This window comes from Bombina bombina, chromosome 6, assembly GCF_027579735.1.
Source record: "Bombina bombina isolate aBomBom1 chromosome 6, aBomBom1.pri, whole genome shotgun sequence".
Taxonomy (NCBI): domain Eukaryota; kingdom Metazoa; phylum Chordata; class Amphibia; order Anura; family Bombinatoridae; genus Bombina; species Bombina bombina.
In genome coordinates this window covers 420,747,886-420,762,046 of record NC_069504.1, presented here as the reverse complement: position 1 = coordinate 420,762,046, position 14,161 = coordinate 420,747,886, and positions in this window count along the sequence as shown.

Sequence of the window (14,161 nt, the reverse complement as noted above, 5' to 3'; positions counted from 1 at the left end):
GATCTTTAAAACAAAGAAAGAACCCTGTGGAGTCTTACATCACACAATTTAAAATTTCTGCCCGCGATTCCGGATGGAATGAGGTCTCACTTAAAACTCAATATCTTTTAGGGTTGTCTGAGGATATAAAGGATGAACTCTCGCGCACAGGTATTCCAGATTCATTGGAAGATTTCTTTTCCCTCACTATTAACATAGATAGACGGCTTAGGGAACGCCGCTCTGAAAAGGCTAGCGGTACAAGAAGCTTTCTCTCCACTCCTGTTTATCAAACTAAGGAATCACCGCAACCTATGGACATAGGCTTTATGAAGGGTCCCCTCTCCTCTCAGGAAAAGACTAGGAGGAAGTTGCATAGTCTGTGCATGTATTGTGCCTGCCCCACACATGAAGTAAAGGACTGCCCAGTTCTCGCTAAGAATAAGAAGGGTAGGTTGCCTAACATCTCTGAATCCCTGCTGATGAAAACCATTAAACCCTCATATTTAACTATCCCTATTATTTTACAGTGGGATCAAATCAGGATAACAACTGAAGCTATCCTGGACACCGGCTCATGTAGAAATTTTGTTGATTTTTCTTTTGTGAAACAGAATAAAATACCTCTGGTCTCTAAGAGAACTCCGGTCTCTGTGAAGGTCATTGATGGCTCTTTTTTAAAATCAGGTCCTGTCACACACCAAACTACACCATTACAGGTAACATCTTGCACACACATCACAGAAACACTCACTTTTGATGTCATATCTTCACCAATGTTTAATGTAATCCTTGGTATAAATTGGTTTTGTAAACACAAACCAACTATAAACTGGAATGACCTCAGTTTATCTTTCCCTCATCTCACTCAAAATAGTAAGACATCATCAGATATAATTATGCTACAGGTTGAGGATAATATTTTACCTAAACAATATGCAGACTTCTCAGATGTTTTTAATAAAAAAGAAGCTGAATGTTTGCCCCCTCATAGGGATTACGATTGTCCCATTGATTTACTCCCAGGAGTTTCAATTCCCTACGGACATATCTACCCCCTTTCAAAACCAGAATTGGAACACCTTAAAAATTATATCGATGAGAACCTCAGAAAAGGTTTTATAAGACCTAGTACCTCTCCTGCAGGTGCAGGCATATTTTTTGTCACCAATAAAGATGGCATGTTAAGACCAATTATCGATTACAGGGAATTGAACAGGCGTACCAGAAAAAACAGGTATCCCCTACCTTTGATCCCTGAATTAATTGAAAGATTATGGGGGGCCTCAATTTTCACGAAATTGGATCTTCGAGGTGCCTATAATCTTATACGAATGAGAGCTGGCGACGAATGGCTCACTGCTTTTCGGACTAGATATGGGCTATTCGAATATACAGTGATGCCATTCGGACTGTGCAATGCCCCAGCAACATTCCAATGCTTAATCAATGATCTTTTCAGAGATATTTTGGATGTATATGTTGTTGTCTATTTGGACGATATTCTAGTTTACTCACAAAATCTAGATCAACATAGAATACATGTTAGAGAGGTTCTCACTAGGTTACGAAAAAATAACCTATACGCTAAACTAGAAAAATGTATATTTGAATCAAATAATATCTCTTTTCTGGGTTATAACATCTCCCCTGATGGAATCAAGATGCAAGATGACAAGGTTCAGGCTATTCATAACTGGCCAACTCCTCAATGTAAGAAAGATGTTCAACGTTTCCTTGGCTTCTCAAATTATTATAGGAAATTCATTCCTGGATTTGCTGCTATTACCAAACCTCTTACTGAGCTCACCAAACTGAATCATCCTTTCAGGTGGACAAGCCATACTCAACAGGTATTTGACCTTTTAAAAAATAAATTCACTACAGCACCCATTCTCCAATACCCGGATTTAGAAAAGCAATTCATCCTGGAAGTTGACGCTTCTGAGTTCGCAATAGGGGCAATCCTCTCTCAACGGAAATTGTTCAAAGATCCCTTACACCCAGTCGCATTTTTCTCTAGATTGATGCAACCAGCAGAGTTAAATTATCCAGTTGGCGAGAAAGAATTACTTGCAATAAAGTGTTCCTTCGATCACTGGAGGCACTTGCTTGAGGGCGCAACACAACCAACTGTCATATATACTGACCACAAAAATCTGCAATATCTTCAGTCCAATCGAACCCTATCCTCCAGACAATTACGCTGGAGTCTTTACTTTTCTCGTTTCCATTACATCATTACCTACAGGCCTGGTACTAAAAATGGCAAGGCTGAAGCCCTCTCTAGACAAGGTCCTAAACCTATAATATCATGCATTCCTACTACTGTTGTCCCTAAGGACTCTATCATTGGTGTTATAACAAGTCTAACTACAGTGTTAAAAGATGCTATTGCTATTGACCCATCAGTACCTCATACAGATCTTACCTACAATTCTGACGGCTTACTCTACAAGGACGGGAAGCTATACATACCTCCAAATCTTAGATCTTCAATCTTGAAAACAGTTCATGAGTCCCCCCTTGCTGGACACATGGGAAGGGATAAAACTTTGGATTTACTAAAGAGATCTTTTTGGTGGCCTACTCTTAACCTTGATCTCAAAGAATATATATCTAAATGCGTTATATGTGCAACCTACAAACCTTCTAAACAACTTCCTGCGGGTCTTTTACAGCCTTTACCTGTACCACAAGTACCTTGGGAGGCGGTATCTCTGGACTTTATCGTGGACTTACCTGTCTCTAACAATTACACCACTATAATGGTTGTCACCGATCTATTCTCAAAGATGGCACATTTCACACCGATTGCCTCCCTACCCACTTCCAAGATCACAAGTGAATTGTTCATTCAAAACATTGTAAGATTGCATGGAATACCTAAAACCATCCTTAGTGACCGTGGAACCCAATTCACATCTATGTTCTGGAGAAATTTGTGTGCTGCTCTTCATATAGAACAAAAACTCACCACTGCCTACCATCCTCAAACGAATGGGCAGACGGAGAGGGTGAACCAGTGGCTCGAGCAATACCTACGTTGCTTCTGCTCTCACCAACAAGATTCATGGGCCTCCTACTTGCCCCTAGCAGAATTTGCCTATAATAATAATAAGAGTTCCACAACTGGCACATCACCATTTTTTGTAAATTATGGTTTACATCCAAATTTCACTCTACTTCCGAAGGTTGATACCCCATGTCCTCAGGTGAATGATCTGGTTAACGACATTTCTGCCAACTTTTCTTCGATTCGTGAACATATTCTTCAGGCACAAGCATCACAACGCAGGTACTACGATCTTCGCCACAGACCTAGTCCTCAATATTCCGTAGGACAACAAGTATGGCTCTCCACTAAGAACCTCAAGATACCCTATCCTTGTAGGAAACTAGGTAAACTCTTTTTGGGTCCTTACCCTATCATTTGGGTAAATGGTCCAACAACAGTTACACTCCAACTGCCATCAACTTTCAAGATACATCCGACTTTCCATGTGTCTCTTATCAAACCTTGTAACCTACCCATATCAAATGTTACATCAGCAGACCCAATACCTTCTGCTACCCTTGATATGCAGTATGAGGTTCATAGCATTCTGGATTCTAGACTCCGTCATGGGAATCTTTTCTATTTGGTTCATTGGAAAGGATTTGGACATGAAGATGATTCCTGGGAGCCTGCCTCGAACATATCTGCTCCACGTCTGATCTCTCTCTTCCATAGACGTAACCCTGATCGTCCCAGGCCTTGAACCTCGCTGTGGTTCTTTTTGTGGGGGGCTCTGTCAGGGTTACTGCTTACTAATGATCTGTCCCTTTAAGTGCTTCCTATATCAAGCACTTCCCCCCAGCATTCATTGCTGGTTAATTGAGAAAGGATTCACAGCTCAAGCGTGTCTCTGAGAGTTTTCCACACTCTCCAACAGCCTCTCTATTTTCTATGTGAAGAGTTCCTAAAAGTTACTGATAACATCTCTTATTTTCATTCCTACATTTAGCAGCTCTACTACTTAATCCAATACTGGAAGATTTTACCTATTGCAAGGAAATCAAACTGACTCGACATCTCATCCTGAAGCAGTTACAAGGTAACAGGATTTGCAAGCCGCTTCAGACACAGCACAGCAAGTAGCAGTGACGTCATCAGCTGTAGCCAACAACCGCTCTCCCTGTGAGTACCACGCTGCTGTTCATAGCAAACGGACACAAGTATCAAACTCCTGGGTTCTCAGGTCAGAACTATTTAATCCATTATTAATCGTTATTTTTACATAATTTGATGAACTATACCTGCCTAATCAAGGAATACAATAATTTACGTTTTTGCTTAATTTGAACTGTTTGCATTTACAATTGCCCTGAAAGAATTACAGTTTATGAAGTTAATAAACTGACACTTATTGGGCAAATATTAATACATTATATGAAGCACTAACAACGAATTCATCAAGCTTCTTTTATGTTACAAACCTACTTTTTAGGCAATTGCTGTTTCTGAGTTACAACACAAAATTAAAGGCTTGTTCAAATTGCTACTATTACAGTAGTGTTAGATTTAATTGTAGGTATTTTATTTAATTAATTTATTGATAGTGTAGTGTTAGGTTTAATTGTAACTTAGGTTAGGATTTATTTTACAGGTAATTTTGTAATTATTTTAACTAGGTAGCTATTAAATAGTTATTAACTATTTAATAGCTATTGTACCTGGTTAAAATAAATACAAAGTTGCCTGTAAAATAAATATAAATCCTAAAATAGCTACAATATAATTATAATTTATATTGTAGCTATATTAGGGTTTATTTTACAGGTAAGTATTTAGCTTTAAATAGGAATAATTTATTTAATAAGAGTTAATTTATTTCGTTAGAATAAAATTATATTTAATTTAGGGGGGTGTTAGGGTTATGGTTAGACTTAGCTTTAGGGGTTAATACATTTATTAGAGTAGCGGCGAGGTCCGGTCGGCAGATTAGGGGTTAATAATTGAAGTTGGGTGTCGGCGATGTTAGGGAGGGCAGATTAGGGGTTAATACTATTTCTTATAGGGTTATTGAGGCAGGAGTGAGGCGGATTAGGGGTTAATAACTTTATTATAGTAGCGGTGAGGTCCGGTCGGCAGATTAGGGGTAAATAATTGTAGGTAGCTGGCGGCGACGTTGTGGGGGGCAGATTAGGGGTTAATAAATATAATATAGGGGTCTGCGGTGTTAGGGGCAGCAGATTAGGGGTACATAGCTATAATGTAGGTGGCGGCGGTGTACGGAGCGGCAGATTAGGGGTTAATAATAATATGCAGGGGTCAGCGATAGCGGGGGCAGCAGATTAGGAGTTAATAAGTGTAAGGTTAGGGGTGTTTAGACTCGGGGTACATGTTAGGGTGTTAGGTGCAGACTTAGGAAGTGTTTCCCCATAGGAAACAATGGGGCTGCGTTAGGAGCTGAACGCTGCTTTTTTGCAGGTGTTAGGTTTATTTTCAGCTCAAACTGTCCCATTGTTTCCTATGGGAATCGTGCACGAGCACGTTTTTGAAGCTGGCCGCGTCCGTAAGCACCACTGGTATTGAGAGTTGCAGTGGCGGTAAATTATGCTCTACGCTCCCTTTTTGGAGCCTAACGCACTGAAAACCCAGCCATTCTGTGAACTCTAAATACCAGCGGTATTTAAAAGGTGCAGCCAAAAAAAAGCATGCGTAGCTAACGCACCCCTTCTAACGCAAAACTCCAAATCTAGGCAATAGATTATCTCTTTATTTACCACTCCTCAGTTTTGCATAACCAACACTTTTATAGAAATAAACTCTTTACCTCTGTTATTACCTTCGTCTAGATTACGAGTTGTGCGTTAGGCTTAAAAAGCAGCGTTGGCTGGTCCCAACGCTGCTTTTTAACGCCCGTTGGTATTACGAGTCTTGCAGGTACAGGTGTACCGCTCACTTTTTTGTCCAGACTTGGAAATACCGCAAATCCACTTACGTAAATTGCGTATCCTCTTTTTTCAATGGGACTTGCATAGCGCCGGTATTACGAGTCTGACAAAAAGTGAGCGGTAGACCCTCTCCTGTCAAGACTGGTACCACATTTTAAAGTTAGTAGTTAAGAGTTTTACATTACAACGCTGTAGCATAAAACTCTTAACTAAAGTGCTAAAAAGTACACTAACACCCATAAAAAAACTAAAAACCCCTAAACTGAGGCCCCCCACATCGCAAACGCTAAAATGAAAATTTTAACCCCTAATCTGCCGAACCGGACATCGCCACCACTATAATAAATATATTAACCCCTAAACTGCTGCACTCCCGCCTCGCAAACATTAGTTAAATATTATTAACCCCTAATCTGCCATACCTAACATCGCCGACACCTACCTACATTTATTAACCTCTAATCTGCCACCCCCAACATCTATAATAAAGTTATTAACCCCTAAATCTAAATCTAACCCTAACCCCCACTAACTTAAATATAATTTAAATAAATCTAAATAAAATTCCTATCATTAACTTAATAATTCCTTTTTAAAACTAAATACTTACCTATAAAATAAACCCTAAGCTAGCTACAATATAACTAATAGTTACATTGTAGCTAGCTTAAGGTTTATTTTTATTTTATAGTCAAGTTTGTATTTATTTTAACTAGGTAGAATAGTTACTAAATAGTTATTAACCATTTAATAACTACCTAGCTAAAATAAATACAAAAGTACCTGTAAAATAAAACCTAACCTAAGTTACAATTACACCTAACACTACACTATAATTAAATAAATCAACTAATCTAACAACAATTAAATACAATTAAATTAATTATCTAAAGTACAAAAAACTCCCACTAAATTACAGAAAATAATAAACAAATACGATATTTGTAAACTAATTACACCGAATCTAATCCCCCTAACAAAATAAAAATGCCCCCCCAAAATAAAAAAGCCCTACCCTACACTAAATTACAAATAGCCCTTAAAAGGGCCTTTTGTGGGGCATTGCCCCAAAGTAATCAGCTCTTTTACCTGAAAAAAAAGTACAAATCCCCCCCAACATTAAAACCCACCACCCACACAACCAACCTTTCTCTAAAACCCACCCAATACCCCCTTAAAAAAACCTAACACTAACCCCTTGAAGATCAAATTACCGGGAGAAGTCTTCATCCAACTGGGCCGAAGTCCTCAACGAGGCCGGGAGAAGTCTTCATCCAAGCCGGGCGAAATGGTCCTCCAGACAGGCAGAAGTCTTCATCCAGACGGCATCTTCTATCTTCATCCATCCGGCGTGGAGCGGGTCCATCTTCAAGACATCCGACACGGAGCATCCTCTTCAATTGACGGCTAACACAGAATGAAGGTAACTTTAAGTGACATCATCCAAGATGGCGTCCCTTCAATTCCTATTGGCTGATAGAATTCTATCAGCCAATCGGAATTAAGGTAGAAAAAATCCTATTGGCTGATGCACTCAGCCAATAGGATTGAAGTTCAATCCTATTGGCTGATCCAATCAGCCAATAGAATGCGAGCTCAATCCTATTGGCTGATTGGATTAGCCAATAGGATTGAACTTCAATCCTATTGGCTGATTGCATCAGCCAATAGGATTTTTTCTACCTTAATTCCGATTGTATCATGTAAAAGAGAAAAAAAGACAGAGGCGCACAGGGCAGACTCAAGTGAAATATTTTATTAACAGTGAAATATACACATAAAAACTAACACTTACAAGATTCGTAAGTGCTAAAAAGCACATTAGTTGAGCACTGTGTAAGTACAGCTGCTGCTCCTCCACACCAGGTTTGAGATGGAAATTTTCAGGCACGGTATCCGGAACCCCTGCTCTGATGACCGGGGATAGGATTCTAAGACAGCTGGCCAAACGCTTGCTCTTTAGTAGCCTAACGCGTTTCCCCCGATCAGCGGCCGGGCTTTTTCATGAGGCAGTAGTGACGTATGTGTTTGGAATTGCGCCTTTGTTATTTAAAGGAGAGAGAGACAATTATCATAAAGAGGTGTGTTGCTTGGCCAATCCTGTTCATAGGTGTGTCTCATATCACTCCACATACACAGACTTTTAGTTCGCTGCAGTGTAAATGATGCCTTATCAAACATTTTTACATCAAATTGCTAGATACCACATAATATATACAAAAGAAATACTTATAAAACTAGTTAAGATTAACATACTAAATTGTCACAAAAGAGTTATATTATTTTTTTTATTATTTGTTATCACCATTATTGTAATATACTGTTCTATTCTATCCAATGATACAGCTAGCACACAGTACGTAATACGTAGAACACAGTACCAAACTTCTATAGTAATCCAATAATAGTACAGTCAAAGCCCTGATAGACTGCTTCAGGGAAAAAGGAATAGTATGGGGACAATTACTTTATGTAAATAAAGTTTTAATACTGACCGCGCCCTTTGCGATTATACTTTGGGCATAAAACGTTATTGTGTATATAGTAGCGGTCAAACCTTAAAGAATAACTACGTATACTCTTTTATATAACTCTTTTATATAACTCTTTTGTGACAATTTAGTATGTTAATCTTAACTAGTTTTATAAGTATTTCTTTTGTATATATTATGTGGTATCTAGCAATTTGATGTAAAAATGTTTGATAAGGCATCATTTACACTGCAGCGAACTAAAAGTCTGTGTATGTGGAGTGATATGAGACACACCTATGAACAGGATTGGCCAAGCAACACACCTCTTTATGATAATTGGCTGTCTCTCCTTTAAATAACAAAGGCGCAATTCCAAACACATACTTCACTACTGCCTCATGAAGAAGCCCGGCCGCTGATCGGGGGAAACGCGTTAGGCTACTAAAGAGCAAGCGTTTGGCCAGCTGTCTTAGAATCCTATCCACGGTCATCAGTGCAGGGGTTCCGGATACCGTGCCTGAAAATTTCCATCTCAAACCTGGTGTGGAGGAGCAGCAGCTGTACTTACACAGTGCTCAACTGATGTGCTTTTTAGCACTTACAAATCTTGTAAGTGTTAGTTTTTATGTGTATATTTCACTGTTAATAAAATATTTCACTTGAGTCGGCCCTGTGCGCCTCTGTCTTTTTTTCTCTTTTACATGATACTTTATTGGAGCTGAGGATTGGATTGCCCGGCTGATTACAGGCAGCACGAAAACAGCCATTCAACAAATTGTTTACAATTAAGGAAAGCAACATATGCCTTTTTCTTCTTGAAATATCCAATAAAAGAATATAATTGGACTAGACTCAATCTGAACATTTTTTGATTGTATGGACACAACCAGTAACCGTAAGGTACTATATACCATTTATGTTTAAATATTTTTTATTGGTAACATAATTCTTGTTTACTTACAATACAAAGACTGATCAACCATTTCTCCAGAAACATAATCGTCAAGATAACAGTAGATGATAATCCCAATGTACCCAAGCAGTGTTCTCCACCATCCTCCCCCACATCCCAATACCTTTCATAGTCCCAAAGAGATCTATCTTTGTGTGCAGAGGGTTCTGGAACACTGTATCAATATTCAGAGTCATCCAAATTGAGTCTTTGTATCCTGGAGGTTGTTCCAGATTGATTGTTACAAAATAATCATCATATGTGTTTGTTGCTCAGTAATAGGACAGCAAAAAAACAAGGTTGATAAATTCTAAACTCTCGGAATAATCAAGTAAACATTCAGATTAAGGTATGTAGTTTTCCTCAAAAACTCTTTTCAAACATAATGGTTTCAGAAAAGGGTAGGGGGGGGAGGGGTAGGGGGGGGAAAGGGAAGAGGAGGGGGAGATAGAGTCCCCCCTCCCAGCGATCCTCCAAGGCCTGCGGAAGATACTTAAATCCAACCTCTAGGGGTTAAGTCGGCCAGCTCGTTCTCCTCTGGGGAGTGTTGCATTGCTGATCCAGTAGTACCATGTCTTCTGAAAGGAGGCCCTGTTGTTTAACGTGTCTGTTGCATATTCATACATAGTGTAGGTGTGGCATATTTTATTGTATACTTCTAACCATGGTGGTGATCCTATCTTCCAGTATTTTGCAATGCATACCCTTGTCACCGTGCACAGAATCCTGATGAATGTGTTGATGTATCTGTGGAATCTATCTATGTTGTCGTGTAGTAATGCTTGTTGGATAGTGAGTGTAACCTCTTCTTCTAGTAGTTGGCTAATGAGGGCAGAGAGTTTTTGCCATGTCCCCTGTATTTCCCTACACTCCCACCACATGTGTTTATAGGATCCCAACTCTCCGCACCCTCTATAGCATAAGTTTCTGCTGTGTGGCTGTATATGGGCCGTCCTCACTGGGGTTAAGTACCATCTAAATAGGGTCTTTGTGACATTTTCCTTCAGATCCATACTAATTAATCCTTTATCAGCCCTTTGGAATAGTTCCTCCCATTCCTGTACTTCCTTACTTATGTTCAAGTCTTTCTCCCAGTTTGCCATTATCATGGATTTAGATCTGTTTGGAGGTGTCTGTAGTGTTATGTATATTTTAGAGATATTGTGTTTGGTCCTTGTGAGGCTTGTGCTATAGGTCTCTAACACCGTATTTTGTCCCTTTTTTGAGTTTTTCAGGAATAAGTGTAAGGAGGAACGTAACTGGAGATATAGGTACCAGTGGAGCTTTATAGGAATCAGTTTTGTCTGCAGCTGGGTAAAAGGAAGTAATTGTCCCCCCTGTATTACATCCGCTACTCTGTAAAGCCCCTTGTTTTCCCATTTGGTCACTAGTCTGCGGGAGTCTCCTGATAAGAGGCATCTAATTGGTGTCATTAAAGAGAATTCCGGGAACAAGTCTGCTCTTTTAAGTGTCTGTGTCCAAGTCTTTATAGTCAGGTCCGTAGTGTATGTTTTGGTATATGTCTTAGTTGGGTGAGTGGTTTGTGCGTCCCATAGAATCGAGTCTCTTTCCTCCCATCCCCCTAGTTCCATCTCCAGGAATACCCAGGTGGCCTCTTCCGATCTTCTCATGAGGCAGGAGTCTTGGGCTAGTCTGACGGCTTTATAGTATTCCAAGAGATCTGGGGCTCCCACTCCCCCCGCCGCTCTACTCCTACAGACCACTTGTTTTGCTATTCTGGCCGATTTTGGCCCTCTAATAAAAGCTAATATATCAGCCTGTAGTTTAACAATATCTGTTTTGATCAATTTGATGGGGAGGGCCCGAAAAAGGTATAATATGCGTGGGAGCATGTTCATTTTGATCAGCGCTACTCTTCCCATCCAGGAAAAGCCACACATCCGCCACCCTGCCAGGTCTTTTCTAAATTGGTTGAGGAGCGGAGTATAGTTGTATTTATACAATAGTTGCATCTGAACCGGGAGATTGATACCTAAATATCTTATTGTTTTGGGAGCCCACCGAAACTCAAAGTTGAGTTCTATTATTTTCCGTGTGTGTGGGGGAATGGCCACTGGGAGGAGTTCGCTTTTCTCCATATTTATTTTGTATCCCGATATATTTGAGAATTCACCCAGTAACAAATGTAGATTAGGAAGTGATATGAGCGGCTTAGTGATGGTAAGCAAGATGTCGTCCGCAAATAAAGAGATTTTGTATTCAGAGTGGGCTGCCTGAACTCCCGATATGTCCGGGTGGGCCCGAATCTTGGCCGCCAGTGGTTCAATACAGAGGGCAAACAACAGGGGTGACAAAGGGCACCCCTGTCTTGTCCCGTTCAGTATGGGGAAGGAGTTGGATCTATACCCCCCGAAGTTACCTGGGCCCGTGGGTTGGAGTAAATAGCCCGCAGAGCGGACAGAAAAGTGTCTCAGAAGCCCATCTCCTCCATGACTGCAAACATATATTTCCAGTCTATTCTATCAAATGCCTTCTCCGCATCCAGTGATAGGACCAGAGAAGGCGTTTGCGTTTTTTTCTAGGTAGTGGACCAAGTTAATCACTCGTCTGATGTTATCTGGGGCTTCTCTATGTTGTATAAATCCCACTTGGTCAGGGTGGACTAGGGATGGCATGATCGGTTTAAGGCGGTTAGCTAAAATTTTTGTAAAGATCTTAAGATCCTGATTGATTAAAGATATGGGGCGATAGTTTCTGCATTTTTTATGGTCCTTATCTGGTTTGGGGATAACTACTATTTTTGCATCTAGTAATTCCCGGGGGATGGAATTACCCTCCAGGATAAAATTACAAAACTTAGTTAAGTGAGGGACAAGTGTGCTTTTAAAAAGTTTATAATACTCTCCCGGGAAACCGTCGGGTCCTGCTGCTTTCCCCGGTTTTAAATCTTTAATGGCCCCTAGGATCTCCGCAGGAGTTATCTGGGCATCAAGGGTGTCCCTTTGTTCTATTGTAAGCGATGTTAGTCTGCAGTCATTTAAGAATTTTCCTGTTAGGGTCACTGTCTCCGCGTTGTGAGTCACCTTTTCTCCGTCATAGAGTTTGCCATAGAAGTTTGCAAAGGTATCAACTATCTCCTGGGGATGGGAGGTTAGAGTGCCCCCCTCTGTTTATATTGAGGGTATCGCTGACGCTTTGCATCTCTCCCTAATCCTATGTGCCATAAATCTGTCTGGTTTGTTCGCATAGATAAAGTACTGTGATTTAAGTCGCTGCGCCGCCCTTGCTGCTTGTGTATTTAATAGTGTAGTTAGGGATTGTTTCCTGTCTTGTAGGTCTCGCAGCGCTGCTGGACTCTTGGTCAATTTGTGCTGTCTCTCCAATACTTCAATATCTTTGTGTAATTGTGCTATGTGGGTTCTATATTTCTTGGTATGTTGAGCTTTGAGTTGGATTAATAAACCTCTGAGCACTGCTTTATGAGCAGCCCAAGAGTACATAGGATTAGTGGTGGAGTCGGTGTTAATAGTCCAAAATTCAGTCATGGCACGAAGTATGTCATTATGGTCTTGGTTGGATCTCAGCAAGGTGGTGTCATATGTCCAAGTCCTGGTTCTATTAATATCCCTTAATCCCTCTAGGTCAGCCGAAATTATGGAGTGGTCTGACCACACGCAAGCGTGTATGCTCGAACTTCGTAACATGGGCAGCAGTATCTGGCTTGTGTAGATGTAGTCTAGTCTAGTATAGGAGTCATGTGCAGCTGAATAAAAGGTAGTGTCTGTGGTAGTACCATATAGTGTGTTCCATGTGTCCCTAAGAGTGTGTGGTGCAAATGAGTCTTGTATGTCTTTGATAATGCGGTTGTGTCTGTGGTGTTTAGGAGTCAGTGTTCTGATGCGTGGGGTTTGAATAGGGGTCATAGTTATGTTGAAGTCTCCTGCTAGTATAATCTTAGTTTGTGTCCAACCTGTCAAGAGTCGGGCCACAGTGGTAAAAAATGTATGCTGGTTATCATTGGGTGCATATACGTTACATAGGGTGACCTCACTGTCCAGGATGCGTCCCCTCACTATTAAATATCTACCTTCAGGGTCGGCCAGTGTGCTGTCATGATGGAACCCTACTGAAGAATGTATCAGGATAGACACCCCTCGAGTCTTCTTGGGTGCCGTGGCGTGATAGTGTGTGGTGAATTGCTTTGTCCAGTATTTCGGGGGGCTGTCTCTAAGAAAGTGTGTTTCTTGCAGGAATACTATATTGGCGTTCAGTGCCCTATACTGATTCATTGCCATCCTTCGCTTAATATCAGTATTGAGGCCCCGAACATTGTGAGATATCAGTCTGATTCTGTTATTCATAGATGTTTGTGTAGGATTGCATGTGTGTGATTGGTGGGCTATGCAAGTACATGTGTTCTAGACAATGATTTATCTTACCCCAGGAAGTCTGGTCCATTGTGGCGGGTTGTAGTTTATGAGCCTTTATTTCGGAGGGATCGCTGAGAGGGGGAAAAAGAAGAGCAAAGGATAAATAACAACATATTAAACAGTCAATATCTAACTGGTCCCTAACAATGGGACAACTTAACAGTGCCCGAGGGCATCTTAAAGGTTGTGTGATAGCCACTCAACCTTAGGTAGTGGGGGGTATCTGTCCACTTCTCTGAAATATTAGCAGGGCGAGAGTAATCGCAGAGTGCGTCTACCTCCCAACCAGCTAGGAGAAGTGATGGAAGAATAATATCTGTCCATGATATGGTGTTAGTCTCATGTAGTTCAGATAGCTGGTGGGGGTCAGTTCCTAAGAGTGGTCAATGGTGCTCAAGTGTTGAGGTCTCATGTCTATGAAGAAT